Genomic DNA, 20,941 nt, shown 5'->3' with positions numbered 1-20,941 from the left:
CAGTGGATGTATTATGCAGCATGGACAACACACCTGGAACCAGACTTCTTGGTAAAACCACCTGTACTGCAGAAGCAGCATCAGAATTTGCTGGAGGTATCCTCACCAATCGCTGATTTTGGATCTGCAATTGGTCCCACACTGCCGGTTGTAGAGTGGTGATGATCAGGCGTCCGGTTGTTGAGTGGTGAGGTGATGAGCGCCGAGTGGTGAAGTAATCCAGTGAAAACGAAGACAGGAACAGGACACGAACTGAAACTCCGATAGGACCAGCACCAACACACACGAGAGACATCACACAACGATCTGACAAGGAGAGGAGAATGTGGTGAGATTAAGTAGGCGAGTGAATGGGCTGCAGCTGGTGAGTAGATTACGCTCAGCTGAAGCGCTGATCAGTGAATGGAGTGGCAACGCCCATTCCCACACACCCACACATGTAACAACAGAAACAGGAGACAAAAAGGAAACAGTGAATTTATAAACCGTGACAGTACCCCTCCTCCTAGGAACGCCTCTTGGCGTTCCCAGACTCCCTTACCTGTCGATTGTACTCATCAATAAGGGAGTGATCCAGGATGTCTCTAGCAGGTACCCAACTTCTCTCCTCCAGACCGTAACCTTCCCAGTTCACCAAGTACTGGAATCCACGTCCCCTCCGCCTAGAGTCCAGAATACGATTTACCGAATAGGTGGGTTCCCCTTCTACGAGTCGCGGCGGGGGAGGAACCGGGACTGGCGGGTTAATGCGAGCATGAAATAAGGGCTTAATTTTGGATACATGAAAGACGGAATGAATCCTCCTGTACACTGGAGGCAAGTTGAGGCGGACTGCCAACGGACTAATGATTTTGGCGACAGTAAACGGGCCAATGAATTTGGGAGCAAGTTTATTAGAAACGGAGCGGAGAGTAATGTTTTTAGTGGAAAGCCACACCTTTTGACCAACGACGTATACGGGAGGCTTTGACCGGTGGCGATCGGCCTTAGCCTTGGTGCGCGCCCCCACCTGGAGTAGAGTCTCCCGGGCTCTAGTCCAAGTGTGGTGACATCTCTGGACGAAGGCGTGAGCGGAGGGAACCGCAACCTCAGATTCCAGACTGGCAAAAATTGGTGGCTGGTACCCTACACTACACTCAAACGGAGACAGACCCGTGGATGACACTGGTAGCGTGTTGTGGGAGTACTCCACCATGGACAGTTGTTGGCTCCATGAGGAAGGATTCTTGGAAACCAAACATCGCAACACCCTTTCCAAATCCTGGTTGGCTCTCTCGGTTTGACCATTGCTCTGGGGATGGAACCCTGAGGACAGACTAACAGTCGCTCCCAGTAACCTACAAACCTCTCGCCAAAATTTGGACACAAACTGGGGTCCCCTGTCGGAGACCACATCCGTCGGGAGGCCATGTATACGAAAGACGTGATCTACGACTGTCAACGCTGTCTCCTTAGCTGAGGGTAATTTGGGTAAGGGAAGAAAGTGAGCTGCCTTTGAGAACCGGTCCACCACAGTTAAAACAACCGTGTTACCCTGGCAGGGTGGGAGGGCGGTAATAAAATCTAGAGCGATATGGGACCAGGGTCTCGAAGGGACAGGCAGCGGTTGAAGTAACCCATCTGGGGGTCGATTGGAGGTCTTACCAGTGGCACAAACCGAGCAAGCCAAAACAAAACTGTGAATATCACGAGCCATAAGTGGCCACCAGAACCGTTGCTTGACTAAAAAATTGGTGCGGTTAACTCCTGGATGACAAGCCACGTTGGAACAATGACCCCACTGAATAACGTCAGACCGCAATCCCTCCGGCACAAATAAACGATTCGGTGGGCACCCGGGCGGAGGCGTTACCCCTTCTAAGGCCGTTATGACCTTCGATTCGACCTCCCATACAAGTGTGGAGACAACTAGAGTCTCAGGCAAAATACACTCGGGAGTAGACGGGCGTTCGGAACGGTCAAAAATGAGTGACAAAGAATCGGGTTTGATGTTCTTAGAACCCGGGCGGTACGAGAGAGTAAAATCAAAACGTCCGAAAAAAAGTGCCCATCGAGCCTGCCTGGAGTTCAATCTTTTAGCGGTTCTAATATATTCCAAATTCTTATGGTCGGTCCAGACGATAAAAGGTACCCCCGACCCTTCTAACCAGTGACGCCATTCCTCCAACGCTAACTTGACTGCCAACAACTCTCTGTTACCAATGTCTTAATTGCGTTCGGCAGGGGATAACCGATGAGACAAAAACGCGCACGGATGAACCCTGTCGTCTGTGGGCCAAACAAAGCGGGCCTTCAGTTTGGCAAACGCTGCTTCAGCAGCGTCTGACCACCTGAACGTAGTTCTGGGGGAGGTCAAGGCGGTCAGAGGCGTGGCTAGTTGGCTGAAATTGCAAATAAAACGCCGGTAAAAATTGGCAAATCCCAGAAACCTCTGTAGGGCCTTACGAGTATCTGGACTTGGCCAATCCACCACAGCCTTAACCTTCTCAGGATCCATGCGAATTCCCTCAGTCGACACGATGTATCCTAGGAACGGAACAGACTGTGCATGAAAAACGCATTTCTCCGCCTTGACAAAAAGCCCATTCTTTAGCAACCTTTGAAGCACTCGTCGGACGTGCTGAACGTGTTCCTGGAGAGAAGATGAAAATATCAATATGTCATCCAGGTAAACATATATGAACTGGTCAACCATATCTCGCAGCACGTCAATGACAAGTGCCTGGAAGACTGCTGGGGAGTTGAACAGCCCGAAAGGCATGACCAAGTATTCAAAGTGCCCCCTGGGGGTGTTAAACGCAGTCTTTCATTCATCCCCCTTCCTAATGCGAACCAAATGATAAGCGTTACGCAAATGCAATTTAGTGAAGATAGACGCTCCCTGCAACCTCTCGAAAGCTGAAGACATCAACGGCAAAGGATAAGTATTCTTTACCGTGATGCTGTTCAACCCTCGGTAGTCAATACAAGGTTGCAGAGACCCGTCTTTTTTCCCCACGAAAAAAGAACCCCGCCCCCGCTGGAGAAGAGGAATGGCGGATGAACCCTGATGCTAGAGAATCAGAAATATATTTCTCCATAGCCTCCCTCTCTGGAACAGAAAGTGAATATAACTTGCCCTTAGGCGGAGACTTACCTGACAGTAAATCTATGGCACAGTCATAGGGACGATGCGGAGGGAGAGAAGCAGCACGAGACTTACTGAACACTTCCTTCAGGCGTAGGTACTCCGCGGGCACGTTAGATAAGTCCACTGCCTCCTCCTGAAACGTAGAGACAGCAACAGACGAACAGGCAGAGACAAGACAAGACTCATGACATTTATTACTCCACTCCACCACTGATCTCTGCTGCCAGTCAATTTTGGGGTTGTGTATGATGAGCCAGGGGTGTCCAAGAACAATGGGTGTGAGTGGAGAGTCCAGTATGTAAAATGAAAGAGTCTCAGCGTGGTTGCCTGACGTGATAAGTGTGACTGGTTCGGTGATGAGAGCGATGGTGGGAAGATCTTGACCGTTGAGTGCATGAACAGCTATCCTACTGGTGAGGGGTAAAAGGGGAATATGAAATCTTCGAGCAAATGAATGGTCCATGAAGTTACCCTCTGCCCCAGAGTCCACCAGTGCGTGACAGTCGTGATTGTGGCCTGACCATCTTAGTCTTACCGGGAGGAGCGTAGATGTAGATAAGGTCTTTTCAGCGGAGATCCCACCCGACAGTAGCCTCATACTTACTGTCGGGCTTGGCCTTTTACTGGGCAGTTGTAGGCGAATTGTCCTGCTGCTCCGCAGTAAAGGCAGAGTCCTTGGGATCTCCGCCTTTCCTTCTCCTCCCGGGAAAGCCGAGCTCGCCCGACCTGTATGGGCTCGTGATCGTAGACGGGGCTGACCGCGTCCCCGCCGCTGGACCGCTGACTCTCGGCCCCTCCCAAGCTCCGGCTAGACAGTGTTCTGCGTTCTACCCTGGTCAGTCTCGCGTCCACTCGAAGGGCTAGATCAATGAGTTCATTTAGTGAGGTGGGTAGGTCCAGGGCGTAGATCTCCCTTTGAACGCGGTCAGCCAGCCCATGCAGGAACATGTCCCACTGCGCCTCCTCGTTCCAGTGACACTCTGCCGCCAGGGTTCTGAACTCGATAGAGTAATCCGATACCGACTTCTCATCTTGTTTGAGTTCCGCAAGCATCCGAGCCGCTTCTCTCCCGGCGACCGCTCTGTCGAAAACTCTTCTCATTTCGGCGGCGAGTGTTTGGAACGAGGCGCAGCATGGATCTTGGTTATCCCACACCGCCGTTCCCCAGAGTGCAGCTATCCCAGTCTGTAGAGTTAGCACAAAAGCCACTTTGGTTCTTTCCTGAAGAAAAGTCCGGGGCTGTAGAGAAAAGTGCATGAAGCAACGAGTGAGAAATGCTCTACAAAAGTTAAGCTCACCATCATAGGTCTGAGGAACTGGTAGGCGGGGCTCTGACTGGGGCGCATCTTCAGGTGGGATGTGAGGAACGGCCGGTGTGGGTGGCGCAGTGGGAACTCGTAGCAGTTGTACTTGCTGGGTGAGCTGGGACACCTGCGTCACCAACGCTTGAACGGCGCGAGCCGTCTCGTTCAAGTTTTTCTCTTGATGATCCATCCGTTGAATGCTGGAATGCATGAAATCCTCCAATGGTGTAGATTCACCTGCTGCTTCCATAGTAGGTCAGATCGTTCTATCACGGTCAAGAACAAGGAAGCAAGGATGCAAGTAAACTCTATGTATTTATTATCCAAGTCAGATAACACAAGACAACTGGTGACGCAGGGACAAGATGATCAGGCGTCCGGTTGTAGAGTGGTGATGATCAGGCGTCCGGTTGTTGAGTGGTGAAGTGATGAGTGCCGAGTGGTGAAGTAATCCAGTGAAAATGAAGACAGGAACAGGACACGAACTGAAACTCCGACAGGACCAGGACCAACACACACGAGAGACATCACACAACGATCTGACAAGGAGAAGAGAATGTGGTGAGATTAAGTAGGCGAGTGAATGGGCTGCAGCTGGTGGGTAGAGTACGCTCAGCTGGAGCGCTGATCAGTGAATGGAGTGGCAACGCCCATTCCCACACACCCACACATATAACAACAGAAACACGAGACAAAAAGGAAACAGTGAATTTATAAACCGTGACAAACTGTCCCTCCAACCCACTGAAGTTATGCAGCCACCGCAATGAACTATGATCAGTTCTCAACAAGAACGCCCTCCCAAGCAAGTAATGTTTAAAATGCTTTGTAAAAGTCACCACACTAAGCAGCTCCTTCTTTGTGGTGGCATACTTCCGTTCTTGTTTAGTCAAGGCTTTACTAGCATATGCCACCACCCGCTCCAAACCCCCATCCTCTTGAGACAATACAGCCCCGATTCCCACATCACTGGCATCAGTGTCCAAAATAAATGGCTTTTTAGGGTCTGGAAAGGCCAAAACGGGAGCACTAATAAGACTTGCTTTTAATAGCTGAAATGCCTCTTGACAGTCCTCCCCCCAACCAAATCTCTTTCCCTTTTCGGTGAGCTGATGTAAAGGGCGAGCAATCTCAGCAAAACCTTTAATAAATCTTCTATAATAGGAGGCTAATCCTACAAAACTTCTCACCTCCGTCTGGGTTTTAGGTGTAGGCCAAGCCCGTACTGCTTCTACCTTAGATGGATCGGCCATTACTCCCTCAGAAGATATCACATGACCCAAGTATTGCACTTGGGAGGAAAAAAGGGTACACTTGGAAGGTTTGACCTTAACCCTTTCGCACGTACGATCACACCGGTGTGATCAGTCTTGGCTGGTCCCTGTAGCGTACGATCACACCGGTGTGATTAGAACGGTCAGTGCATCACGTGATCAACTTCTAAATTCAAACGTGCTTTCGCGCGTTGACTGGCGCTGAGCCAGAGACAGACGCACTCAGTGCTGTCATATATCACAACTATTGAGTGTTTTCAACCACATAATGTTTATTTTAGGTTTCAGACACTTAAATACACATAATTACTAGCAAAACAATGATTTTGAGTTTGTAAAAAACACACTGATGTCTATGGAAGCGGCAATAATTCTTCTTCCTTTCCATTATAATAAGACAACACTTTTATTCATATCAGATACACATTGTGTAAGTAGCTTTACATTTTATCCTATTCTTCTCCCAGTTCACCGGCCACCTACTTTCATGTATTTCGTGAGAAGTGGAGGAATTGACGTGTTGTAAATCCAACAGATCCGATTCTCTGAACTGTGAAACAAACTAACATGGCGCCGCCCATTACGCATACAGCTCAACTAACGCGATCGTTATAAAGGTGTTTAAACAACAAAACACTTCCACTTGCACATATTTGACAATCGGAATATCAGTGTTTCATGCTATAGCTAATACATTTGTGTATATTTTTAATAAAAAAGGAAAAATTACATAAAAGCAGATCATCATTCATTCAGCGCTGTGTTGTAGTTGCGCTGTGCCACGTGACAAGCAATGACGCGTCACCATGGAAACATTAAAGTGACATGTTCTAAATAACGGTCGCCTTGAAAAACTCACGCTGGGGGGTCAGTTAGAATATTTTAAACTTACGTGTGAAAGGGTTAAGATTAGCCTGACGAAGTTTCAAAAGCACCTCATCCAATCTCTGAAGATGCTCTTGAAAGGTTCACCCAAAAACAATAATGTCATCTAGGTACACTAAACAAGTTGTCCACTGCAGGTCAGCCAAAACAACATCCATCAGACGTTGAAAGGTGCTTGGAGAGTTACATAGCCCAAAACTTAAAACGTTAAATTCAAATAAACCCTGACGAGAAATAAATGCAGTCTTAGGTCTGTCCTGAGGGTCAATCTCAAACTGCCAATAGCCACTCGCTAAGTCTAAAGTAGAAAACCAACAGGCATTTGTTAAGCTATCGAGAGCATCGTCAATCCTAGGTAGCGGATATGCATCCTTCCTTGTAACGTCATTTAGTTTACGATAATCTACGCAAAAACGAAGACTACCATCTTTTTTTCTGACCAAAACCACAGGGGCTGCCCACGGACTACATGATGGACGAATAATGTCATTATCTTGCATCTGTTTTATCTGCTCAACAACCTCCTGCTGGAGGTGCAAAGGTACAGGCCGAGGTGGTAATTTAACAGGCTGTGCAGAGCCAGTGTCTATTTTATGCAGAGCAAGAGGAGTTCTCCCCAAATCATTATCCCCCTTACTGAATACCGATGCATTGCGATGTAGTAACTCCTCAATTGCCCGCATCTGACTAGAATTAAACCCCTGATCTTTCAACCCAAAATCTGACACTAAATAATCCACAGTCAAAGGAGGGGAGGAATTTGGCTCCTTCACTTTGGTAGTCAATGCACTACCCTACCTCTATATCAGAAAAAAAGTACCAATCTTCATATTTTGTTTTAAAACACAATTATCTTCTGACACATTAATCACTCGCACTGGCACAACCCCTTCCTCGACCTTACAAACCACTCGAGCTACCAAAACATCACATGTTGGGAGCATGATGTAGAAAGGCTCCAACATACCCTCGTAATGTTGTGGAAGAAGTCCTTCTACTTTACCAGGTACAATAACCTCAGTACGAGGAGGAATCATAACATCTGCCTGCACCCTAACTACCTTAGGATGTCCACTACAATCTTCACTAAATAGGGGGAGCTTCTTACCCATTAACCGACAACACTTTTCACTCAGATCAATAACTGCCCCAAATTTAGAGAGAAAGTCTGTACCCAACAGTAATTCTTGGGGGGTAACATCAGCCACCAAAAACTCAGCGATAACAGCCAAGGAATCAAACTGACATACCGTCTGCCAACGACCCAAGATTGTCATTTCTCCAACATTTGCCACGGCTACTCTACCCTGATATCCATCTAAACAGGACCCCCCATTAGTTAAATTTAACCAAAACTGCTTGGGTACAATAGAAACCTGTGCCCCAGTGTCAATCAATAAACGTGTTTCAAACACATCTATTTTACCAGTCAAAAAAACTCCAGCACCGGTTGCAGAAACTGAGGCCAATTTATCAGGCACAGCCGTGGGGGCGGGCACAAAAGGCCAAATGCGGTCTTGAGCAACACAAAGCCTCCCCGTTTCCTTCCCGAGCGCGACAAGCCAGACACGTTCCTCTGTTCTCTTCTCTCACTTTCCTTAAATGTCCTCACTCCAGGTGAGATCAATATCCCTGTCTTCAGGCCATCAACGAAATGTGCTCCAGACAGGTTCAGATGGACCAACAGAAAAACAAATCCCAGCATTCATCACAATACATTTTCTTCTATCTTTGTGTGATGTTCTGTACATTGCGGCTTTAAAATGTTAAAGCCCCGCCCCCTCCCCAACCCCACACACGATTCGACTATTAGTCGACTAGGGAAGACTTGACGATTCTGATTCGACTATGAAAATCCTTAGTCGGGGACACCCCTAAATTTATTGACATATCATTTGATACTTACTGATATAAAATTATAATTAATTTTTATTTGGAGTATTTCTTTTTTGCACAAATTTATTAATATTAAGCCTAAAATGTGTTTTAATATCACTATTAGTAGGAATAGTATGATCACTGTATAATATCAGTCTTGAAATGCAAGATAGTTATGTCACAGCCCCAATCCTGATTCAATCACCAGGACCCGCCCAATCATTCACAATCACCAGAGTAGGCCTACTGACTCGCTGCACCTGCACTTCCTCAGCAACACACCGGCCCCGGTCACCTTTCACTCCTTAGGCCATTCTTCGTACGTTGCTTAAAACATCCGAGATCAAACGAGACATCCAAGATATTAGGCTTGTTTGAGATGAGCAAAATCTGCGCAGAACCGATCACCGGAGATCAGCTCGTAATGTCTGAGAGCGGTCCGCCTTGCTCTGATGTCTTTCTGACGTGTGTCAAAAAACTCTCGCGAGCACAAGGCGGACGTGTCGGATTCTGCAGTCGCGTGCAGTTGCTCTCCACCGACTGCGCTGATCAAAAGCATGATGGGAAACGACTTGCTGACGACACAGCTTAATGTGGATTGGTTTAAACAACCGTGATGTATTGTTCTCTTTTAAAATGTTTGATTTTAAAACTCGGATATCATGTTTTATGTGTATGTTATGTGTGAATATTCCCAAACTCTCAGACAGTGCGATCTCTAATGTCATTATAAACACACACACACACACACACACACACACACACAAAACACATAGTCTATGTGTATTAAAGAAAAAAAATTATTGATAAACACTTATTTGGAATTAAATTAGATAACAAGTAATTTGGGTGTCTTGTTCATTATATTTATTTTTATATAAAAGCAACAGAAGTTAAATTACATCCAGTTTATTAGCAACACTGTGCACGAGCGTGAATCCTGTGAATCCCGCGATATCCATCATTGATCTCGCAGGTGTTCGATCCACTGCGAGAAACGAGAACTGTCCGACTCCGGCTTGCCTGCGCTTTTTTCACTCCTCCTCTCACTGCAGCCGCCTACTCTCGACTACATTTCAGGCGAGGCAAGGCGCATCTCAAACAAGCCTAATATCATCGTGCTCATCATGATCCGGCTGATTAGGTTCTTCTAACACACCTGCCGGTTATAATTAGTATAGCTGGATTGAGTTATCTGAGAAATTGCGCGTTCATGCGCTGGTTTAAAAGGGGATATGTATCAATAGTAGAAACATTGATCAGCAACGCTGCTATTGGCTGCTCACCATGGCCAAAGAGCACGCTCAGTTTTTCTCTGCAGCAGAGCAAGAGTTATTGCTTGAAGGATATGCTGAATTTGACAACTTAATTAAAACGCCAGGGAACACCTCAAAGTGTGCAAAAGCCAGGAGAGAGGGCTGGCAAAAGTAGCAGACAAATTAAGTTTGTAGTGACCATGTTAGATGTTTTTATCACTTATTACAGTAGCCTATACTACACAGTTGCTGGTCATATAATAAGAATATCATCAAAAAGTTGATTTATTTCAGTAATTCCATTCAAAAGGTGAAACTTGGATATTATATTCATTCACACAGACTAATATATTTCAAATGATTATTTCATTTAATTGTGATGATTAAAACTGACAACTAATGAAAATCCCAAATTCATTATCTCAGAAAATTAGAATATTACTTAAGACCAATACAAAAAAAGGATTTTTAGAAAGGATAGCCAACTGAAAAGTATGAACATGAAAAGTATGAGCATGTAAAGCACTCAATACTTAGTTGGGGCTCCTTTTGCCTGACATACTGCAGCAATGCGACGTGGCATGGAGTCGATCAGTCTGTGGCACTGCTCAGGTGTTATGAGAGCCCAGGTTGCTCTGATAGTGGCCTTCAGCTCTTCTGCATTGTTGGGTCTGGCGTATCGCATCTTCCTCTTCACAATACCCCATAGATTTTCTACAGGGTTAAGGTCAGGCGAATTTCCTGGCCAATTAAGAACAGGGATACCATGGTCCTTAAACCAGGTACTGGTACCTTTGGCACTGTGTGCAGGTGCCAAGTCCTGTTGGAAAATGAGATCTGCATCTCCATAAAGTTGGTCAGCAGCAGGAAGCATGAAGTGCTCTAAAACTTCCTGGTAGACGGCTGTGTTGACCTTGGACCTCAGAAAACACAGTGGACCAACACCAGCAGATGACATGGCACCCCAAACCATCACTGACTGTGGAAACTTTACACTGGACTTCAAGCAACGTGGATTCTGTGCCTCTCCTCTCTTCCTCCAGACTCTGGGACATTTCCAAAGAAAATGCAAAATTTACTTTCACCAGAGAACATAAATTTGGACCACTCAGCAGCAGTCCAGTCCCTTTTGTCTCTAGCCCAGGCGAGACGGTTCTGACGCTGTGTCTTGTTCAAGAGTCGCTTGAGACAAGGAATGCAACAGCTGAAACCCATGTCTTGCATACGTCTGTGCGTGGTGGTTCTTGAAGCACTGACTCCAGCTGTAGTCCACTCTTTGTGAATCTCCCCCACATTTTTGAAAGAGTTTTGTTTCACAACCCTCTCCAGGGTGTGGTTATCCCTATTGCTTGTACACTTATTTCCACCACATATTTTCCTTCCCTTCACCTCTCTATTAATGTCCTTGGACACCGAGCTCTGTACACAGCCAGCCTCTTTAGCAATTAACTTTTGTGTCTTGCCCTCCTTGTGCAAGATGTCAATGGTCGTCTTTTGGACAGCTGTCAAGTCTTCCCCATGATTGTGAAGCCTACAGAACTAGGCTGAGAGACCATTTAAAGGCCTTTGCAGGTGTTTTGAGTTAATTAGCTGATTAGAGTGTGGCACCAGGACGTCTTCAATATTGAATCTTTTAAATATGAACACTTGAAATATATAAGTCTGTGTGTAATGAATGAATATAATATCCAAATTTCACTTTTTGAATGGAATTACTGAAATAAATCAACTTTTTGATGATATTCTAATTATATGACCAGAACCTGTATTTTTGTATTTTAATAATTTCTAAATAATTAATAACTTTGTTCAATGTAATGTCAGAGTCACCACCCACTACTAGAACATGGGAACAAGTAAAAGTGAAGTACTAGAATATTCTACATAATGGTAATTTGTACTACTTATACTAGTCTCTTTTAAAAAGGCACTGTTAATAAATGTTTGCCTGTTTATAAAAGCAACCAAGAAAAAGGCTGAGAAAAAAAAAGAAAAGAAGAACAAACAGGTGGTGGTCCTGCACCCCCACGTTATACCCCGGCAGAAGAGCTGGCCCTTGGGTTGAATGTAAACAGACTCATTGTGGAGGGGATCCCTGGGCTCAGCTCTTCCTCAGACCCACAGCAGGGACCAGTAGCAGCAACTCCTTCATAACTGGTAAATGAACTTTAAATTATCTTGGTACTAGGGGTGGAACGGTACTCGTATGTAATGTATTCGTATTGAACCGAATCGGTACGGGCGTCACGGTTCGGTGCACGAATTTACACATAGAATACACGGTATAAAAATAAATAAAACTCTAAATAGCCATAAAATTCGCTCAATTCGCGTTTGGTCTGAACGCAGCATATTACAGACTGCGATGTCAATATTGCAATGCTGAACTGTTTGTGTACGCGCGAGAGAGGGAGAGGCGCAGCCGCGATCGAACTGTGTGTGCGTGCGTGCGTGTGTGTGTGTGTGTGAGAGAGAGAGAGAGAGAGAGAGAGAGAGAGGCGCGGGCGCGATCGAACAGTGGAAACAAAAACATACTCCGTAAACATATAATTCAAACTGCAAAGTGTTTACATATATTTGTGTACACTCGCAATAAAACACAACATTGTGCTTTTGTCACACTCTCTTGTCAAACTGTAACCTACAACTGTCAACCAACCAAAATCACACAAACACACACACACAGTTTTAATAAATTAATAAATAAATAATAAAATAAATTAAACATTCTACATTGATTAAAAAAAGAAGATCAAATGCGGTTTTTAATAGTAGCCTAGTATTATCTTATACGGAACTCAATTATTTATAATTCAGATGAGAATAAAGTTAGGGTTAATTAAAATATATATATTGTATATATATAATAAAACAAATATATTGATCTGAAATATGGCAAATTAATTAATTCATTAATTAATGAACATAAATTCATTCAAACATATCGCAAGGTCTTTTTCTTTTTATTAATTTAATTAATAAACTAATTAAATTACATAAAAATATTGTCAGTGCACTACAAATATAAACTGGTTCTATGCCTTTATTAATAAAACTTATTTAAAAAATACAAGGCTTAAGACATTTATAAAAATGCCTTCTGCATTTTTGTTTTGCTTTTCACTCCATTGTACCGAAATCGTACCGAACCGTGATGTCTGAACCGAGGTATGAACCGAACTGTGACTTCTGTGTAGCGTTCCACCCCTACTTGGTACACTGTAAAATAATTTGTTGCTGCATTAAATTAAGTAGGCCTATAATCCAAACGGCTGATCCAGTCATATCAACTGTTAAACCTTGAGTAGTAATGAATTGCTTTGACTTGTGAAAGTGTACATGTGTGAAACTACATGTAGTTAATGTAAAAAATATGTTGCTGAGTTATTGATCACATTTCCCCCAGTGTACTTCATTGTAATGAAATTGTGTTTTCCTCTTTTGTGCAGTTTTAAATAATACACCAACACTTTTACCTGTTCCCAAGCAAGTGGTGGCTGAAGCAAGTGCAGTAAGTGGACTTTTGTCTAACTTTACATCAAAAGGGAAGAAAGTACAACACTCTGTACAAACACGTTCCCTCCTTCAGGGAACAAGGGTTACATTAGTAACTGAGACGTTCCCTTTCAGTCGCTCATGTTCGACTTGACGACGTAATTGGGATCCCATGGAAAACGCCACGGTTGCTGTGACATCCAGCGCCCTACGGAAGACTCTCAGACCCTCACTGGGACTCTGGCTGGGGTGGAAGACCTGCGTAGAGGTAGTTCGCTGCTGTTCCGTAATACCCACACAGTGGAACTCTTTGGATAACACTGGGAAAGCGTGCCTTTCCAGGGGAGATGGACGCTGCGGAAGCCACATCCTGCCCGAAGGGAGGTAACATGTGGAGAATACGCACACTGGCCGGAGGGCAGTGCAACATATGGAATGTCACTGGGGTGGCTCCAGCCTGAGAAGGAGGAGGCAACACCGGGCAGTGACGGCAGAGCAGACTCTGCCAAGGGAAAGACACGGGCTCACCGCAGGGAGCTGATCGTGGAAGAATATGCATATGGGATCGCCGCAGGGATCACCACATATGGAACCCAGCCTAGCACAAGTTACACAAGCATACGAGCACTAGGCCTGGCGTCAGATGCTCCGCAATGTCTGACTGCCGAAGGGGTGCGGAGGAACTCTACAGGGTTCGCCTGAGTGGGAAACTCGACTGGAGCAAGAAGCGCATGTATCCGCTCCATGTGGAGGGGAGTGGCGCAGCAAGCCGACACTAGAGCGGGAACTTCGGTGTAACCGGCTGGTTGAAGCGAGTACACAGGAAGAAACTGGCTCAACGCATAGGCTATAAAACCTAGTGAACGTGTTAGGTGTCACCCATCCCGCAGCTCTACATATATCTGTCAGCGAGGCGCCGTGTGCCAGCGCCCAAGAAGAAGCGACAACCCTGGTGGAGTGGGCTCTCAACCCGGGCGGACAAGTCAAGCCTTGGGCTTCGTAAGCCAAGGCGATGGCATCCACTATCCAGTGGGCCATCCTCTGCTTGGAGACAGCCTTTCCCTTCTGCTGGCCTCCGTAACAGACGAAGAGCTGATCTGAGGTCCTGAGGCTTTGCGTTCTGTCCACGTATAGGCGCAGAGCGTGGACGGGACAGAGAAAAGCCAGGGCTGGGTCTGCCTCCTCCGAAGGCAGCGCTTGCAGGTTCACCACCTGCTCCCGGAAGGGAGTGGTGGGAACCTTGGGCACGTATCTGGGCCGGGGTCTCAGGATCACGTGAGAGTTAGCCGGGCCGAATTCTATGCACGATTTGTCGACCGAAAATGCATGCAGGTCCCCTACCCTCTTGATGGAGGCCAATGCAACCAGGAGTACTGTTTTACAGGAAAGAATTTTTAACTCTGCTGACTGCAAAGCCTCAAAGGGTGGTCTCTGAAGTGCCGAAAGGACCAGAGACAAAACCCAAGAGGGTATAGTAAATCCCTTCGCTCCAACCCATCTTGCAGGAAGGAAAGCACGGCTCTGATCGAGCAAGTTCGGGGGTTCTCCTCGTGAGAAGAACACCAGTCAATGAACAGGTTCCACTTCAATGCATAGAGGCACCTCGTTGAGGGGGCTCTAGCGGAAGTGATGGTGTCGACTACCGCTGGGGGTAGGAGCATGTCCTCTCTCAGAGCAATGGGCCAAGGAGGGGCTGTCGCGAGGAGCACTAGTTCCGGGAACCAGGTCCGGTTGGGCCCATACGCCGCAACTAACAAGACCTGCTCCTCGTCCTTCCTGACCTTGCACAAGGTCTGTGCAAGAAGGCTCACTGGGGGAAACGCATACTTGCGTAGGCCGGGGGCCAGCTATGTGCCAGAGCATCCGTGCAACTGGAACAACTGGCAGTGAGACGTGTCCTGGGCGGCAAACAAATCTACCTGTTTTTAGGCCCCTAAGCACCTGAAAATCAGCTGGACCACCTAGGATGGAGTCGCCATTCTCCCGGTAGCACCCGCTGCCGTGAGAGCTCGTCGGCTGCACGGTTGAGCAGGCCCTGAATATAAATGGCCAGAAGCGACCTAAGAAGCTTCTGACTCCAAAGGAGGAGATGGCAGGCGAGTTGTGACATGCGGCGTGAGCGTAGACCACCTTGACGGTTGATATACGCAACGGTCGCAGTGCTGTCCGTACGGAACAGTATATGCTTGCCTAGTAGCGGCGTTTTGAAGCGGCCCAGCGTAAGATGTACTGCTAACAACTCGAGGCAGTTGATGTGCCAATGCAGTTGGGACCCCGTCCACAGACCTGAAGCTGCATGCCCGTTGTACGTGGCCCCCCAGCCTGTGGCAGAGGCATCCGTGGTGACCACAGAGTGCCTGGACACTTGTTCTAGGGGAACACCTGCCCGTAGGAACGAAGGGTCCGACTACAAGCTGAGAGTTTGGCGACAGTGCGGAGTCACTTGGACCCGGCACGAGCCGCTCTGCCACGCCCATCTCAGGACTCGATCGTGGAGCCAGTGTTGGAGCGGCCTCATATGCCATATGCCCCCGGAGCCTCTGAAACAGTTTCAGTGGTGCCGCTGTTCTGCGTCTGAGCATGCTCACGCAGTTCAACACTGACTGGACGCGGGCCTCGGTGAGGCGGGCTGTAATGTTGATCGAGTCCAACTCCATACCGAGAAAAGAGATCTTCTGCCCGGGGGTGACTTTGCTCTTTTCCCAGTTGACTCGAAGCCCTAGGTGGCTGAGGTGACTGAGCACCATGTCCCTGTGTTCGCACAACTGCTCTCTCGACGGGGCGAGAATAAGCCAGTCGTCGAGGTAGAATGCGAACACCACGCTCCCACATGGGAGCAATGGCCGCCTCCGCGACTTTCGTGAAGACACGGGGCGACAGGGCCAGCCCAAAGGGTAAGACTTTGTACTGATATGCCCGTCCCTCGAACGCAAAGTGAAGAAACGGTCTGTGTCGAGGGAGAATCGAGACATGAAAATACGCGTCCTTCAGGTTGATCGCTGAAAACCAATCTTGGGGACGGATGCATTTGAAAATGCGTTTCTGCGTAAGAATCTTGAACGGCAGCCTGTGAAGGGACTGGTTCAGGACACGCAGGTCCAAGATTGGCCGTAACCCACCGCCTTTCTTGGGTACAATGAAGTACGGGCTGTAGAAGCCGGTCTTCATATCGGCTGGAGGGACTGGCTCGATCGAGTCCTTTGCCAGTAGGACTGCGATCTCTGCTCTGAGCACAGGGGCACTGTCCGCCAGAACACGGGTGAACAGAATGCCCTTGAACACAGGGGGATGCGGGGCGAACTGAATCGCATAGCCGAGTCTGACAGTACGGATGAGCCAGCGAGATGGGCTGGGAAGCTAGCCAGGCAGACAGCGCAAGCTGGACCAACGGCACCACAGACGTACCCGGGGTCGGGTAGCGTGGCGGAATGCAGTGACCCGACTCGGACTGCATAGCGGCCCGGAGTGGGGTCTGAGTGTACCTCTGGGTCGCCTGTCTCAGGGTCTTTTGTACCTGCGCTTGCCTCCTGGTTTGGCAGCAGCCTGGACGGGCGTGGTCATCTTCCTGCGGCCTGCTCCACGCTGAGGCCTGGATGGTGGCTGCTGCTGCTGAGGCTTAGCGTGAGCGGAGGACGCCGCATGAGGTCGACCCTGGCGATGAGCGGACTGAGGATCTGCGGCCAGCAGACGGGTGGGAGCAGCAGAGGCCCACCGGGGCAGGATGTGTCGGATGGCCTCCGCCTGCTTCTGGGCGGCCGAGAACTGTTGGGAGAAGCTCTCGACCGTGTCGCCTAATAGCTCAACCTGGGAGAGTGGGGCATAAAGAAACCGATATTTATCGGTGTCCCTCATGTCCGCCAGGTTGAACCAGAGGTGGCGCTCCTGGACCACCAAGGTGGACATCGCCTGACAGTCTGAACGTGCGGTTTCCTTCGTCGCTTGGTTCCACCCTTGTTCATGTCCATGATCGCCTGGGCCTGGTGGACCTGCAGAAGCGCCATGGCATGGAGGGCGGAAGCAGCCTGTCCACAGGCTCTGTAAGCCTTCGCCGTGAGACCGGCCGAAAACGTACATGCCTTGGACGGGAGGCGTGGATTACCCCGCCAGGAGGAAGCGGACACCACAAATGCATTCATACGGCATCCACATACACTTACCCCTTAGCCGCTCCGCCGTCGAGGGTGATGAGGAGGGAGGAGCCACTATGACGGCTTCTGCCACTATACGGTGCCGTCCACATCCTAGTAAGCTCCTCATGCACTTCTGGAAAGAATGGTACCGGGGCGGCCCGCTGAGAACCAGCACGGCCGGGACAACATAGCCGCTGTCTTTTCTATTTCTTTTCTTTTCTTTTTTTCTTTTCTATCTTTTTTGTTCTCAACTAAAAGAGCAATCCATCCATTCTGGATCGGACTCGGGCAACGCCACACTCCCGGAAGGGGGTAACGCAGCCGAGTCTTCATCTCCAGAGGACTGAAGCTCCCCCTCCGATGCTGCGATAGACATCTGGTCATCAGGTGGAGCTCCAAAGGAGACGGATGGTCGTCCATGAGAAGGACCAGTGCATTCTTATTGGGGCTCCAACGGCGGCAGCGCTTGTGAGGCGTGAGGGACCCACGGTATTCCTCAGATCACCCTGACCATGCGTAAAAGTAGGTTAATTCTGAGGTCCAGAATAAACATTAGATCTGGGCTTTGGCGAGGGGACTGCACCTCCCTTGAGGTAAGCAAGTCTCGATCTCAGCGGTGTCATAGTCATATTCCCGCAATGGGAACATGAACTATTCACAAAAGCTGCCTCAGCGTCCTGAACGCCCAAACACGAGAGGCAACTATTGTGGCCGTCTGCTGGTGCCAGGGAACGACCGCATCCAGAAACGCACAAGCGGAATGACATCCTGTAAAGGACGCAGGGTCACGCTTGTGTTGCTCTTTTAGTTGAAAACAAAAAATATAGAAAAGAAAAAAAGAATTCTCTCAGTGCTGAAGCACCCAGGGATAGCCGCGGTGTAATCGGGGTACCCACTCAAGAGAGGAACGTCCACCGAGACCGACACATACAACACACACACACACACACACACACACACACACACACACAACAATGCTGTGAAAATAGCAATTGTGAGCTGTAATGCTCGCGGCCAATGCTGATCGCACCTTCACACCAGCACTGGAACAGAATTTTTTTCTTTTGAAGCAGTCTTCAACGATGCAGCAGTCTGCAGAAACTCAGAGTCAAAACGAAAGGTCGGCTCCGAAGCGAAAGACAATGAATGCGTGTGCCCGCTTTCTGTTTATTCCCGCGCTGCAGGCGGGGGCGCGTGAGAACGCTTCTCACGCACGCCAACGTTCATTGGCTCGTTCTGTACAAACTCGAAGTTGATAGGGCTCCCTGAAGTGATCCCAATTACGTCGTCACGTCGACGTCACGTCGAACAGGCTGAGCGACTGAAAGGGAAATGCAGTTCTGTTAGGATCAGCATATGTAATACAGTGAGCTTGATATTTATATTTTTCCCTACCACGTTCAAATAATGTGCATAAAAGTGAATCTCTGAAAATTCTGAACATAGTCACACACCATCTAAGAAATTTTAGTATGTCAGTTGCCTTTTTTTAAATTTGATATAATAATACTAATCTGGAATATTAAGAATCGCAATAGTAACTTGCCTGCACATTTACATTGTGATCCCCCTTTCAGTTCACAAAATCCCCTTCATTGAGGCCTTGATGGGAACATGTGTGCAGTCAATGGCACCAATCACATTAGGGAAGCCTGAGGGACATATACTGTCTGTAAGTCATATTAATCGGCATGGTCATGAGTGCATGATCTTCATTAAAAATCATAATGTAGATGCGTTGACAAAAAAAAAAAAAAAAAAAAAACTGCTATACAACCTTGGGTCTAAAGTGGCTTGGAAATGCCACAAAAGAAACCTAAAAATTGCTGGAGCGCCAGGTAAACTTTGCGAATGGCACAACAGACAGCACTTATTACCAAGTTCTCTGCATTTCCAATAGTGTAAAGGAAAGAGCCACTCGCAAAGAATCTCAGGGCAATGCACACAGTTTGTGCTGTTATTAAAGCCCGACTCCGACGAGTCGAACATTTATGCGTTTCCATCAAATTAATGATGTAAACGACATCCTCACATGTCATGAGAAAAATTATATCTCTCAAAAAGTACACTATCGCGCTGCGCTAAAAGACTTCCCGTATCATCTCTGCTTATAAACCCAGGATCTAATCCTGTTAACATGAAATAAGCCTGGTTCAAGTTTATGGACCTGTTGCTATGACAGCAAGTCCTGGATGAGCGTCGAAGAACCAAACAATCCAAGATCATGCCAAATCGCCAACAATCAAATCCAGCTAACTGAGTTAGCGCCGAACGAAGAACGGCCCCTGGTCTGGTCTCGTTGCAGTATACACATGGGCGGATCTACAGGGGGGCAAGGGGGGGCAGGTGTCTCCCCCCCCCCCCCAGCCCCCCAGCTGCCCCACTTTATTTTGATGATCCAAAAACTGGACTTGTAAAAACAACCCGCCACTATGTTCACAAGCTTCTCAAAACAGTAAACTAAACAATACATTTACCAAAGGTGAACAATTAAATTTTAAATTTTAAATGTATTATTAGCCCTCCCCCTGCCCCTCAAATACTTAGCTATGTCCCTGATTCAAACGTGCAGAGCGTCGTTCGCTCAGTCTGGCTGACTTGCTCACACACACAGCGAGTCTGCTGCATGCGGTGGCCCTGCAAACCGACTGGACAGACTGAGCTGACTGAGCTCCAGAGCCTCTGAAGGTGAAGTGAGTTTCCCCAGGTGTAGTTTAAACACACGTTTAACTTAAAGTTACATTTTAATGAATGTATTGTATGCTAAAGACGATTCAGCATCAGCAAAAACAGCGAGTTATTTGTAAGAGCACTCTTCCCTTTGTTTAGCCTAATTTTAATTTTAGTAAAGACAAGAATAGCTTAATAAAAAAAAATATAAAATATTGTTTGTATCCATAATGTTTAATGATGGTCGTCGTTACGCCAACGTTAAGTTACAACACACACAGTGCCAGTTAGGAGATCGATTATTTGATTAGCTAATCAGTCCTATAACTGTGCGTTCACACCGCCGCCAGCGAGAGCGTCAAAGTGGCCGGAAGTCATTCATTTTCAATGAGAGCCGGCGGCGAGCTCCGGCGAGAGCGGCACGGCGCGTCTTGGACGGTGAGAGCGGCGAGGAGAGTTGAAGTCAGGTCAACTTTATGGTAATAAGCAATGACGCGGTTCGGCGGCAACCGGCGGCAACCAATCGGAATATGTAAGTGCTCCGTTTGAGAGAAGTCCAGAGAACGCAGTCCTGTAAACTTTGGTTCCGACCACATTAGTTCCCAAGCAAAATTGAGGAGGTTGATCATTTGAATTTGATAAGAAGGCGCGCAACACTATTTATAGGCAATATTTTCGCGCTAGAACGCTTTTTTCTCAGCGGGAATGTAAATTATAATTGCACTTAACCATGAACACAAAAGCCACACCACACAAATGGCTTTTAATTTGTTTATTTCATTAGCAAACATGTCACTATAATTATTAAGTTTTTTCCATCGATCAATTTGCTGCAAAAATAACGATCGACATGATTGATGCTTTGTGGCCCCTCTAAATACAGTTGTAAAAATGACCACGCGTTCGATCTACGTCAGAT

Source organism: Siphateles boraxobius, unplaced genomic scaffold (genome assembly GCF_051911475.1).
Source record: "Siphateles boraxobius isolate OS27281-9 unplaced genomic scaffold, OSU_SipBor_1 1, whole genome shotgun sequence".
Taxonomy (NCBI): domain Eukaryota; kingdom Metazoa; phylum Chordata; class Actinopteri; order Cypriniformes; family Leuciscidae; genus Siphateles; species Siphateles boraxobius.
The sequence above is the reverse complement of the archived record's forward strand: the minus strand, read 5'-3'. Positions refer to the sequence as shown.